The following is a 12,760-nucleotide window of genomic DNA, read 5'->3' on the forward strand; positions in this document are numbered from 1 at the left end:
AGATCAACAGGCAGCAGGAAGAGAAAGAGAGTATGTGAGCCAACTGGGCCTAACTTGAGCTTCTAAAACCTCTAAGCCCACCCCCAGTGACACACTTCCTCCAACAAGGCCATCCCTACTTTAACAAGGCCACATGTCCTAATCCTTTCAAATAATTCCCCTCTCTATGAGCCTATGGGGGCCATTTTCATTCAAACCACCACAGAACTCATGCCTGCCCTTGCCTGGGTAAGAACCTGAGATTAGGTAGGCCATGGGCCTAGAGAAAACCCAAATTCTATTGTTCTGTTAAAGGAACACAGCAAAAAACCACTTCAATGACACTTGGGTATACTCATATCTTGCTCAGCTATCAGTATAGGAGCTTCCTCCTGCAGGATATGTGAACCAATAGAGAGACCCACAGCTGGACAATGTGCAGAGAGTAAACACTCAGTCCTAAATGGAATGTCACTATCAAGTCCCTCCCCTCAGGGCTCAGGGAACTCTGAGAAAGACAAGCAGAAAGACTGTAGGAGCCAGTCGGGGTAGAAGATACCGAGGAAACAGTGTCTTCCAGACACAATAGGACTTACGCATAAATGAACTCACAGGGACTGTGTCAGCACGCACAGGGCCTGCACAGGTTCAAACCAGATGGGGTCCCACACTCAGTGGATGAAGTGGACATAAGCCCCCATGCCTAACTAAGAAGGTATCTGTAATTGATACCCACACTCATTGGGTATACAAACCACACTTAACGGCAGACCCTGGCCCAACAGTAGATGGCCAACACAAAACTAACTCAATGATATTTTAGGAGATATTTTCATCTCATTGTTTTGTTTATACATCTTTTATCTTATTGGTCTTTTGTTTATATATTATGACTTCTGGTTTTGTGTTTTTAATGGGTTTTGCTTTTGTGTCTGTATGTGTATTTTTTTTATTCTTTTTGTTTTGTTTTGTTTGTTTTCTAGAGAAAGAAGATGTGGAGTTAGATGAATGGTGAGGTGGGGAGGATCTGGGAGGAGGTGGGGTAGAGGAACTGATCATAATATGTGTGTGAATTTTCAATAAAACAAAAGAATTCTGGAGCTACATTTCAGTTTCTATTTTCATTTATTCTTCTAATTATAAAATGGGGAGGAGTGTTGTTAGCATCACTTAAGTATGATCTTTTTCAGATCTCAAAATTAAACTAATAAATCTTCTAATAATGAACATGATTTTTTTAAAGATTTAATTATTTATTATGTACACAGAAGAGGGCGCCAGATCTCTTTACAGATGGCTGTGAGCTACCATGTGATTGCTGGGAATTGAACTCAGGACCTCTGGAAGAGCAGTCAGTGATCTTAACCTCTGAGCTATCTCTCCAGCCCTGAACATGATTTTGCATGAAAAGAAACTGAGAACTTTGAAAGGAAGAAAAATGGTCCTCTTCTCTTCAACGTGTTTCTACTGCTGTCATCTAGGGTTTTATCTGCCTTGTTTATTTTAGGATTAACTTGGCAATATTCTGTATCACTGAATGCCACTCTAGGAAGGAACTTGGATATTCTAATTTTTCCTGTTCAATGCTCTTCCATATTTAGGACCAAAGTGGACATAATCATAATTGCAACTCCTATTTGTGAGGATCTTTGCAGTTAGCTAACTACTTCTACACACTTGCCACTCCCAAAGATCATGACTGACAGCAGTGATCCTGTGACTAGAATTCTCTAAGCCAGATAATCAGAGACCATGAGCACCAGAAAGGTTATTAAAGCATATACAACAAACTATCCCAGGTAAATGGATGGAAATGGAAACAATCATTCCGATTGAGGTAATCTAGGCCTAGAAAGACAAATGTCTCATACTTTCTCTGGTTTATGAATGTTAGCTTTGAATCTTCAGGTAGATGTGTCTCATTTGGAATACCCATAGATGTCAGGAGGTTAATAAGGAGTAGTGGAGGTGGCCTTTAAAGAGGGGAATTAGACTGCACTGCTATAAAGCTTTAAAGAGGAGTAATGGAATAGGAAGTGTTGAATCAGATTGGAGATGGGATGACAGGGAAGAGGAGAGAATATGGGGATGGATAACTAACATTAAAGAGCTTTCAAAAACTGTGTGTGGAAACCTACCTCTGTAGAAACTTTCTAAAATATATACATATACATACATAAAAATAATTTAAACTGAACTAACCTATAATGGGACCACAATGCCTCTCCTAGGCACCATAGGCTAATTAAAAAAAGCCCAGAGTTAAAAATGGGTTACCTCTTTTATATCTCCCCAAATATTACAGGCCATTGCCAATGTTCCTGGTAACACTCCCAAACTTGATGGTAAGACCATTTTTTGCCAAAGACATCACATACTTAAGTCAAAGAACATGAAAAAATAAAGTTGGTACTCATCTGGAAGCTTCTCTCTTAATGGCTGTGGTGGTTTGAATAGGTATGGCTCCCATGGACTCAGGTGTTTGAATGCTTGGCCTATATGGAGGGGCAACTATTACAAGGTATGACCCTGCTGGAGGAAGTCTGTCACTGTGAGGGCAGGCTTTGAGGTCTCATATGCTCAAGCTATACCCAGTATGGTAAGTAGTTTACTTCCTATTGCCTGAAAATTAAGATGTAGAACTCTTATCTCCTTCTCCAGCACCATGTCTGCCTGTATGCTGCCATGCTGCTCACCATGATGATAATGAACTAAACCTCTGAAGCTATAAGCCAGCCTCAATTAAAGTTTCCTTTATAAAAGTTGTTGTGGTCATTGTGTCTTTTCACAACAATAGAAACCATAACTAAGACAATGGCTACTGGGAGTTGTTAATGCATGCTATCAGGAAAGAAAAGTAATCATCCATCTTACCAAGCTCTGGGCTCCACGAGCTACACTAAATGAACAGCCTGGCAAGATACAGCCACTAGTGAAAAAAAAAAAAAGACACCAATGTAATGGTAACAACCAATTACTTTCTAATTGAATTTAAAGCCTATTTCATGAGATAGAACTCATGCCTGACATCATTAATGGGGCCAAAACCCCAAGGCTTGGTAGATAATAGGCCCCAGAAAAGAACTTACTTTCTGCTAAATGGATGTAGTGTTAAGCCAACTCCTAAAAATTTAACATTACACTTATAGATAAATGCTTTATCTCAGCACTAGTAAGAGAAGCTTCTTTATGCAGTAGATAGTGATTAACAAAAATACCCACAGCCAGTCAATGTGCAGAAAGTAAGAGACTGTGAATTCTCATTTCTAAATGGGAGATCAATATCACATATCCTCTTCCCAAGGCTTGGGATCATTATGGAAGAGGGAGAAGAAAGATTGTAAGAGCCAGAGGTGTTGGATGATTACAGACACTATTTTTTGAATAAAATAGGGCAGCTGCATGTATGAACTCATAGCAGTTGTGACAATATGCACAACACCTGTGCAAGCTCAAACAAGACATAATCCCAGCATGGATAGAGGAGGTATAGATGAGGTCCCTCCCCCAGTGGAGGAACTACGGAAAATTAATAGCTACTGGGAGAGAGAGTTAGTTTTCTTTAAGAATGTGGCCCTGGTAAATTGACCACACTTTAGTGGAAGGCCACACATCCAAGTGTATATTGGCAATACAAAATATTGGGTGCTGGAATCCTTGAGGAGCTTTAGCTGTTTTTTTTTTTTTTTTCCATAACCCATGTGACTATTGCTAGAATGGCAGGATGAAAGCCCTCTTCACACAAATGCACCTTCCTCTGCTTCCCCGTGTCCCTGTTCTGCACGCAAAGCTCTCTGTGGGGCTTGCCAAAAGAAACTGGATTTTGAACTACTCAAGCTCATGAGGGAGCAAGGAAGAAAATGGCAAAGTGCTGCCTGTGGGGCTGCAGGTGGGACTCAGCAGTAAAAGGGTTGTCTAAACACAGGACGTCCTGGGTTCCATCTCCAAAGCTGCAATAGCAGCCATTGAGAAAAAAATAAAGAGGACACTCTGCCTCAGCATCATTATTTTCAAGATGCTAGACAAGCTGCTTTCAGTAACAGGTAGAAGGATCAGCCTTCATAGATGGCAGAAGAAGCCTGACAGTTCTCCTGAGTCTCATTGACAGGTAATAATACCTACTATTTCTGCCTGGCATCTCTCTCCTTCTTTGCCCTGCCTTCATGTCTGCTTTTGTTTCTACCCCCATCATACCCTGGGAGCCCCTGCTTTTCTTTTCACTTTTCCAGTTGGTGTGACACAAATGGGTTAAGGAAAAAGAACATTCCAAGTTCTCTAGATTATGGGTGCAAGTGGTAAATTATTCACTCTGAGTGCTTATTGTGTTTGTTTACGGGTTATAAATTTGAGAATGAAGGGTCAAAGGGAATGCTTACTCCAGAGGTTTCTTTGAATGGTACATCTTATACTAGCAAGATAAGATTAGGAATACATTAAGGTCACCCATTAAGGAGTCACATTGGTAAGAGTAAATACCCCAAACAGGCTCTCCCTTCAAGGTCCCTATTAGGAAGGAAAGGATACAGGAACCAATACTTGTGGTGGTAAAGAAGCAACTAAATCTCCAGAGGATGCTTTGGAGAGGGAGACAAAGGTGATCCAGAAGATGCTCCAATATACCTTCTCTTGTCTTACATATGGGTAGTCCTCAGCAAAGGCTCCCTTAAACTGTCCTTTCCTGTTGGTATTTCTTTCATTCATGGGCCTTAAGAAAGGAAGGCCTGATTTGTTGTTGTTGTTGTTGTTGTTGTTGTTGTTGTTGTTTTGGAACATGGGCTTTGCCTAAATATAAACTGGAGAATAAAAATTGGCCTCTAGTAGGAAATATGTTTAAAAAAAAGTGACAGAGTAGAAAGTCTCCACAGCTGTGGACAGACTCTGGCATGGGTTAAGAGCTAGATGGACTGGTTTCTTGCTGGGGAAGCTTATGAGACTGTTGCAGGTCCCTGTATTTCCTAAGCACTTCACAGTTTCTATCAAGTGCATCAACTCCACTTTTAGGGCTGGAGAGATCATTCAGCTATTAAAGGCTAGGCTCACCAAAACATCAAGAAAACACAGAGAAGCAACAGAGAGCATATTGGTAGAAGACTGACATGTTGTAAGCATCTGGGGTGATTCTTCTTCTTACAGAATCTCATTTCCCACTAAAAGGGGAGGAGTAGCCTCTAGTTTCACTGCTCCCTGTTCTTGACACTGTTTTTACATCCCAGACACCACCCCATTAGCCTGCCTCTGGCCTAGTCACTATGGCCAGAAGATCCCTGATGCTCAGAAGACGCTGTTATCCTAGAGGCCAAGAGTGACCTTGTAGAGACTCACTGATTGCATAATGGATCCTGATGGCTCCTGAGATGATGACCATATTACTGACTATTGCCATTGCTCTTGGTTACCATCCAGACCTTGATGGTAAGACACTATTGCCAAAGGCAAAAAATATTTATACCATAGAACATAAAGAAAGCTTAATTCCCACTGGCTTTCATAATACCAGAAGTTGCTATGCATGCCACCAGGAAAGAAAAGTTATCATAGATCTTGCCAAGCTGTGAATGCTGCAAGCTATAGTCATGAAAATCCTAGAAAGATATGTTCACTGGTGCAATAGTGACATCACACCAACATTATGATAGTAACCAATCACTTTCTAATTGAATGTAAGGCTTGGAACTCATGCCTGGCATCATTAAAGGGGCCAAGAACCTAAGGCTATGTGGGTAATAGGGCCTAAGAAAGAACTCACTATTATTATTCCAATAAATGAACATAGTATTAACCCAAAGACTTGTGTTTATATCCATAACAGAACGCATTTCTCAACCTCAATCAGAAAATCTTATTTTTGCAGTAGATGGCAATAAACAAAGACACCCACAATTGCTCACTGTGCAGAGAACAAGAGGTTGCAGAATGCTTACCACTAAATGGGACACATTCTAGTCCCAAAGCTCAGGGATCATCTTAGAAGAGGGAACAGAAAAAAATTGTTTATTTTTCAAGACATGGTTTTTCTATGTAGCCTTAGCTGTCCTGGAACTTGCTCTGTAGACCAGACTGGCATCAAACTCAGATTCACCTACTTCTGCCTCCTGAGTGCTGGGATTAAAGGTGTGCACCACTACTGCCTGGCTTTGGAACAGAAATTTTAAGAGTCAGAGACAGTGGATGAATACAGAGAAACATTGGTTTTTGGGATACAATAAGGCAGCTGCACACATGCAAAAGACCTGCACAAACTCAAGCCAGACAGAATCCTACTATAGAAGGGCTGCTGGTCAGGGAGTCTCAACTCTTGCTATGGAGCTACTCTAATTGATGGCCACTGGGAAGAGGGAGAGTCAGTTTTCTACAGAGATGCAGCTCTTGAGAAGCTACTCATCCTTCAGTAAGTAGTTGGCCATACATTCACGCACATCTTGGCAGTAATAAGTAAACTTCATGGGCTTGGGAAAAAATACAAGAAATTTGGAGAGAATAATTGTGATGAAAATAGAGGAGAATTTGGAGGGGAGGGTTTTGGGGGATGAACTTGATGGAGACACATTATATGTATGTACAGGATTCTCAATTATTAAATTTTTAAAAGATCAATCTTGGAAACAGTAGTATATAAGGGGGACACTACCACATCCAGTCCTCCATAATCTATAATCCACTTTCCATAAGCAATTGCAGTTACTCACCATGGACTACCAGGTCCTTGGGACCACAATGCATTTTGATACCCCTAATAGTCTTGCCGGGGCTAACTTGCATTGCTCAGCCATTGTCAGTTCCAAAACTGCAGCAGGATTATATTCTAGGCTGCTGCTGTGCTTAATTCTGAAACCAGACCCATGGTTCTGACAGCTTCCCATCCAACATTGTGGCTATTGCTTTTTCATCTGCCACACCTGGCCACTGAAAGGCCCCCAACATAGAGTAGATAATCTGTTCCCAGTTTACTTTCTTTCAAGGGAAAAATGTGCATGGAATACTCTAGGGGTAGTGACCACCCATACAGCAGGATTTTGAAACATTTTCATCTGCCCTATCTTATCATTTATGTCTTCTTTGAACTGTTGGTCAGGCTTCAACGTTTTCTAGACTCTTGTTGGTAAAGCATTTGGCTTTCTATTAATTTTTTTCTCCTTGGAACAGCAGATTGACACAAATCTTGCTATATTTGCCTTTGGGTGACCCAGATGGTCTTCCCTTCTTGATCATTATTACACTTTATGAGCCAAATTTACATGTTTATCTAAATCATTTAGATCCACCAAAGCATCTCTTAAATCACACCTTAGAGTTCAGCAAAGTGACTAAAGCCTAACACCAGTCCTGAAATTCATACTGAATTAGCTTCCTACCTACTTTGTGAACAGAACCCTATGTGACCCAGTAAATCGAGCATTGTAGCCTGTTTATTATCCTTCCCTCACATGCATCAGAAATTACAATATATTCCTTAGTCCATCAGCCATTTGGGAAGCATCTACATACTTGCATGGCAGCCCCCATTGATCAGTGAGGCATTTCACCCCATACCATGAGGAATATGGCCACCTTGAGATTCCCTTGAATGACATTGCATTTTTGATGGCAATGACATTGCACTTCAAGATGGCTTGGCCTTTGTTACATATTTTATCATTCATCACAGGAAGCATTATCAACCCTCCAGAAGGTTACATCAGCAGTTACAATTGGTGAGGAGACAAGACTCTCCAGTCAGCTGAGCTTCCTGAAAGTTGTTCCAGGAGGGATGGTTTTATGGTCCCTGTCATTTGTGATGAGTCAGGAAACTAATTTTGATCTGTGAGAGGTGAGAGTGTCTCTAGACAATCCTGATATGGTTATCTTGCTCCAGATGGTAGGGAATGGTATTCCTCCTTGCTCTGGTGGAAGCTGATGCTCCCTGTGATGAATGATAAAACACGCAACCACTCCTCGCCTATTAATCTTTGGTCCTCTTGGTCCCTGTTCATGTGCTAAACTTTCTGTGTGACTTTTCTCAGAGAGATGAGAACAAAGGTGTGTTTGCCCTTGATAGCGCACCAACAGACTAAAGAAGCAACTTCATCCAAGTCTAGCTTAGTCATCAATGTTTTATTTAGGTTACTTACCAGAGCATGAGTGACTCAAATGCACATGCATCACTGAAAAGCACACCCCAGCACAACTTACAGGCAGCTTAGCTGATTGGAGAGTTCTGCCTCCTCACCAGTTGTTACTGCTGATGTAGCCTTTTGGATGGCTGTTGTTAATCAAGGGTCAGCAGCATCCTGAGCCTTATTTCATTTGCTTCCTGATTCTAATAAACCTCCTTCCTCCCTCCAGGAAGGAAGGTTTCAGTTAAGAAGAAAGAGATACACAACAAAGGACACAACAGTTACATAGATAGATGCTTTTCTTTTCACTCCACACTGATAGCTTTTCCTTTTTTAAAAACTAGTTTTCCATGTTAAAATCCCTGGAATGATGTTTAATGGAAATACTGAGAGTCAAAATCCTACTTTAGGGATTGGCTGCTTTTAAGAGTAAGGCACTCAACATTTCACAACTAAGTATGGTGTTAGCTATGGGGTTTTCAAGTGCCAGCTATCAGCTTGAGGAATTTTCCTTCTAACTGTCGTTTGCTGCAAGCTGTCAGTGCGCATAGCATTGCATTCCGTCCAATGCTTTTCTTGAATCGAATGACATGAACATGTCGTTTTCATTTCATTTTATTAATACACTATATTAAGTTTAGACTTACAGAAACCTGCTTTTGATGAAAACAGAGGAAATTTGTCAGGCAGTTAGACCTCTCGAGCCAGCAGCTCTGCTTCTTGTCTTTGACAAGCGGTTCTAATCTGGCCAGAAGTGTCATTGGTCCTGTGTGCAGTTCTGTCCTGGCGAGAAGCCAGAAGTACATCTGCTAGATGCACTTTTTTTTTTCTTCCTCAGCATAGCACCCGAATGAGCACAGCTGCCAGGAAGCTATGCGTGATCAGATAGTCCATTGGTCCTCAGAAGTGTGCATCAGAACCCTACTCCATTCACTAGGATGGAGAGGTTAGTGGATACTTCCTGGAGATCGGTGGTTGGACCAGCTGGACTAACCAGCCCACCTCTCCTTAATTCAGCTTAGTCATTTGAAATTTCCTTTCTTAGTAAAAAAAAAAAAACCTTCTGATCCCCTAGACAAAGCCCCTCAGAGGCAACCCTCTCTTGGGACGCCACTCGTACAGTAGCTTGCTTGCTTTCTCTGTACAATTAATCCTTCTTTTAAAAGCCTTTACTCTATAGGAAAACTCCCTTTAAAACTGCTGTCAAAAAATTCATTTATCAAGTTCACAAGACAAAGGGCTCAGAGTCACTCACTGGCAGTTTTGATGACTATGGACATCTGGCACTTTAGCCTGAGTTTTGGACACCCGAGATGAGAAAGTCTCTATTGTTCTCAAAGACAACCACTTCGCACACATCACTCTGAGGACAAGTCTTCCTTGTATATAGCTTTTTACATTATTGATCTGGTTTGTCAGCACTTTGGGGGATTATTGTATCCATATTTAAAAAGTATTATTTGTAGTTTTCTTGTGATGTTTTGTCAGACTCAGTTATCAGTATAATACAGGTTTCACAGAATTAATTGGATATTTAAAATTGTCTGCAACAGTTTGCCAAAGATTAGTATTGATTTTCCTCTAAATAGTGGATAAAATTTACCAGTGATGATAACATATTGGACTGAGACTTTGTGTCTGGAAAAAAAAATAAAGTGTGAACTCAATCTTTTTTTACTTGTCTACGTCTATACAGTCAGTTTTGGCAGTTTGAGACTTCCTATGAACACGTTGTCATGAATGTTATCTAATCTAATGGCATGCTGATTGTTGTAGCCAGAATCTTGTCCTTAAGCTCCGAGTCCAGCTTCTATTCTATCTCTATCAGATGCTATAGTCTTTAGGAAGCAAAATTGAAGTGGTATCAAAAGGGTAGGTGATTGGTGTTGGTATCCTTACAAAAGACATCTATCTCAGTCTTTGTGTCTCTCTCCAACTAGACATACACATGCCCAAAACAAGACTTAGGAGAAAGCAATCTAGTCAGTATTTTGATCTTTGACCTTTAGTCTCAGGACAGTGAGAAAATTCATTTCATTTGTTCAAACTACTCAGTCTGTTCATAGTATTTTGATTTCTGTGAGGTAGGTAATATTTTTACATTCTTTAGATTTTTTCCTTGCTGATGTAGTGAACATTGGCTTAATTTTGTTGATATTTGTAGTTTTTTTGTTTTGTTTTGTTTTGTTTTTCAAGACAGGATTTCTTTGTGAAACAGTCCTAGCTATCCTGAAACTCACTTTGTTGATATTTGTAGTTGTTTTGTTTTGTTTTGGTTTTCAAGACAGGATTTCTTTGTGAAACAGTCCTAGCTATCCTGAAACTCACTTTGTTGATATTTGTAGTTGTTTTGTTTTGGTTTGGTTTTCAAGACAGGATTTCTTTGTGAAACAGTCCTAGCTATCCTGAAACTCACTTTGTAGACCAGGCTGGCATTGAACTTAGAAATCCACCTGGCTCCTGAGTGCTGGGATTAGAGTGCGCCACCACCCAGTGATATTTGTAGACTGTTTTTTATTTTAGCGTACCCTTCGCAGTCTTCTTCATTTCATTTTAGCTTGTTTCTTTAAATGTCCTTTTCCTTTGGCTTGCTTTACGCTGTATGTATCCCTTTATTTTTAGAACTTTTCTCTTCATATATTTATAGTTTTAGAGATCTCTAATAAGTTTTTATCTTAAAGCTATTTTGTTTAACTGTACCCCTTTGTTTGCATTCTTTTGCCATCTTTTTGCTTATATATTTGTATCTTTGAATTAAAAAGTATCTTGTGTACACAGCATATAATTGAATTTAAAGTTTTTTAAGATTTATTTATATGAATGTTTTGCCTGCGTGGATGTATTATGCTAAATCCGTGCTTGGTGCCCTTGACGGTCAGAAGAGGGGATCAGATCCCAGAACTAGAGTTACAGATGGTAGTGATCTCACAACAAGAGTGCTGGGAACCAAACCTGGGTCATCTGAAAGAGCAACAAATGCTCTTAACTGCTGAACCATCTCTCCAGCCCTTGTTTTTTTGTTTTTTAAGAATTTATTGATTGGATTATTCAATCCATTCACATTTGATGTTATTATTGATATGTATTCATTTCCCTCTGTCATATTTGTTTTCATTTTCATAACTTGTATATATTTTGTTGGACGGTGGCTGGCCTTTTAGTGCAGCAAGTCTAGACAGTGATACCCCTTTCCAGCCCTGAAGTTAGACATTTGATACTGTTATTTGCTTGGTTATGTGTAGTGATATATATTAGTAACTAGCTGGATTATTTTATTGAAAAATTTCTCTCCCAGTTGTTAAAAGACTCACTTCCCTCCTGAATGCAGTTCAGCCTGTGGTATGTTCATAACCACCTCAGCAAATCGGTCATTTGGTAGAGGTCTCTTCTACCTCTAGCTACAGTTTAAAATCCATCCCATAAAAACTGTCCCCTTCCCTGCCCTCTCCTGTCCCTGCCTAGCAATCTATTCAGTTTTCTCCACTATCTTTTCAAGACACCATATGTAGGTCAGCCCTAGACCATCGTGCCTAACTACATAGGCCTGAAGTTCCACTGTCCTTAAGATCACTTTTAGACTTCAAGGCAATACTTCCTGTCTCTAGGATGAGATCAGTGTTTTACAGACAGTTTCTTTCTGGTTTCTCCCCAACCCCAGGCAAAATCTGAGTCAGAGCTCTGGAATGTCAAACTTCTGAGTGAAAGACCCCACACACACACTTTCTGGGAGCTGAGCATTTAGCAGGGGCAGGGCAGTAGCTGAGGTTTTCTCATGGTATTTAAATATTTCCTAAGCTGGGGCAAGGGTTATCAGGGTCTGGCATCTGAGGCTGCAGCAGGAAGACAGAATTTCAGTTTTTGAGCAGAGCACAAGGCTGGGGGTATTAATATATCCTCCAACCAGGAAGAAAGTGTGTGCAGGAGCTTAAATACCAGGTTTTCACTTAATGAATTTTCATAGGTTTACTTGAAAAGTTTTGTCTATTTTCTTTTGCCCTTTGGACCTTTTCCAGCATTTCTTAGTGATTTCCAAAGTATTTCCCAAAAGTTTCACTGAGAAGGAAGTCACTGGAGATCACGTTGCTATCTGTGTCATTAATCAATTCCCAATGACCTTACATGTCCTAAAACTGGATTTGATCAACTTTCCATTACAAAATGTGAAGTCTCCCAAACAATTCAAATAAGTTACTTTAACCAGGATATGGGGCTTACCAAGCTCCCGAGAACAAGGAACCTTCAATAGCAGTTCACTTTAGAGATGAAGATACAAAAAGAGCAAGCAAGAAAGTTCCAAGAACAGAATAAGGAGCTCCTTAAAAGTTAATGTTCAATTTCAGCCTTGCACAGATAGCAACCACCAGAACCAAGGAAAACAAGGGACCTGGCCAAAGCAACTTAGCGAATTTCTGACCAAACAAATGCACACAGCCTATGCTGAGATCCAAGAGAAAATCTTGCCATTTATTACTAGTGAGAACTTTAGCAGCTTCGCAAGTTCTTCACCTGTAAATTAGGCTAATGGTAATGACTTCCTAATAAGGTCTGACAGTTTGGGAAGCCTATTAACTATAAGCAATTCAATGATTCCAACATTAACCTACTACAGATTAGCACTAAAAAATGGAAATACCCCCATTCCCATCCATCTCACAGCAGAAATACAAAGACACCCCAGGAGCTTCCTT

This window comes from Onychomys torridus, chromosome X (genome assembly GCF_903995425.1).
Source record: "Onychomys torridus chromosome X, mOncTor1.1, whole genome shotgun sequence".
In the NCBI taxonomy this organism is placed as follows: Eukaryota; Metazoa; Chordata; class Mammalia; order Rodentia; family Cricetidae; genus Onychomys; species Onychomys torridus.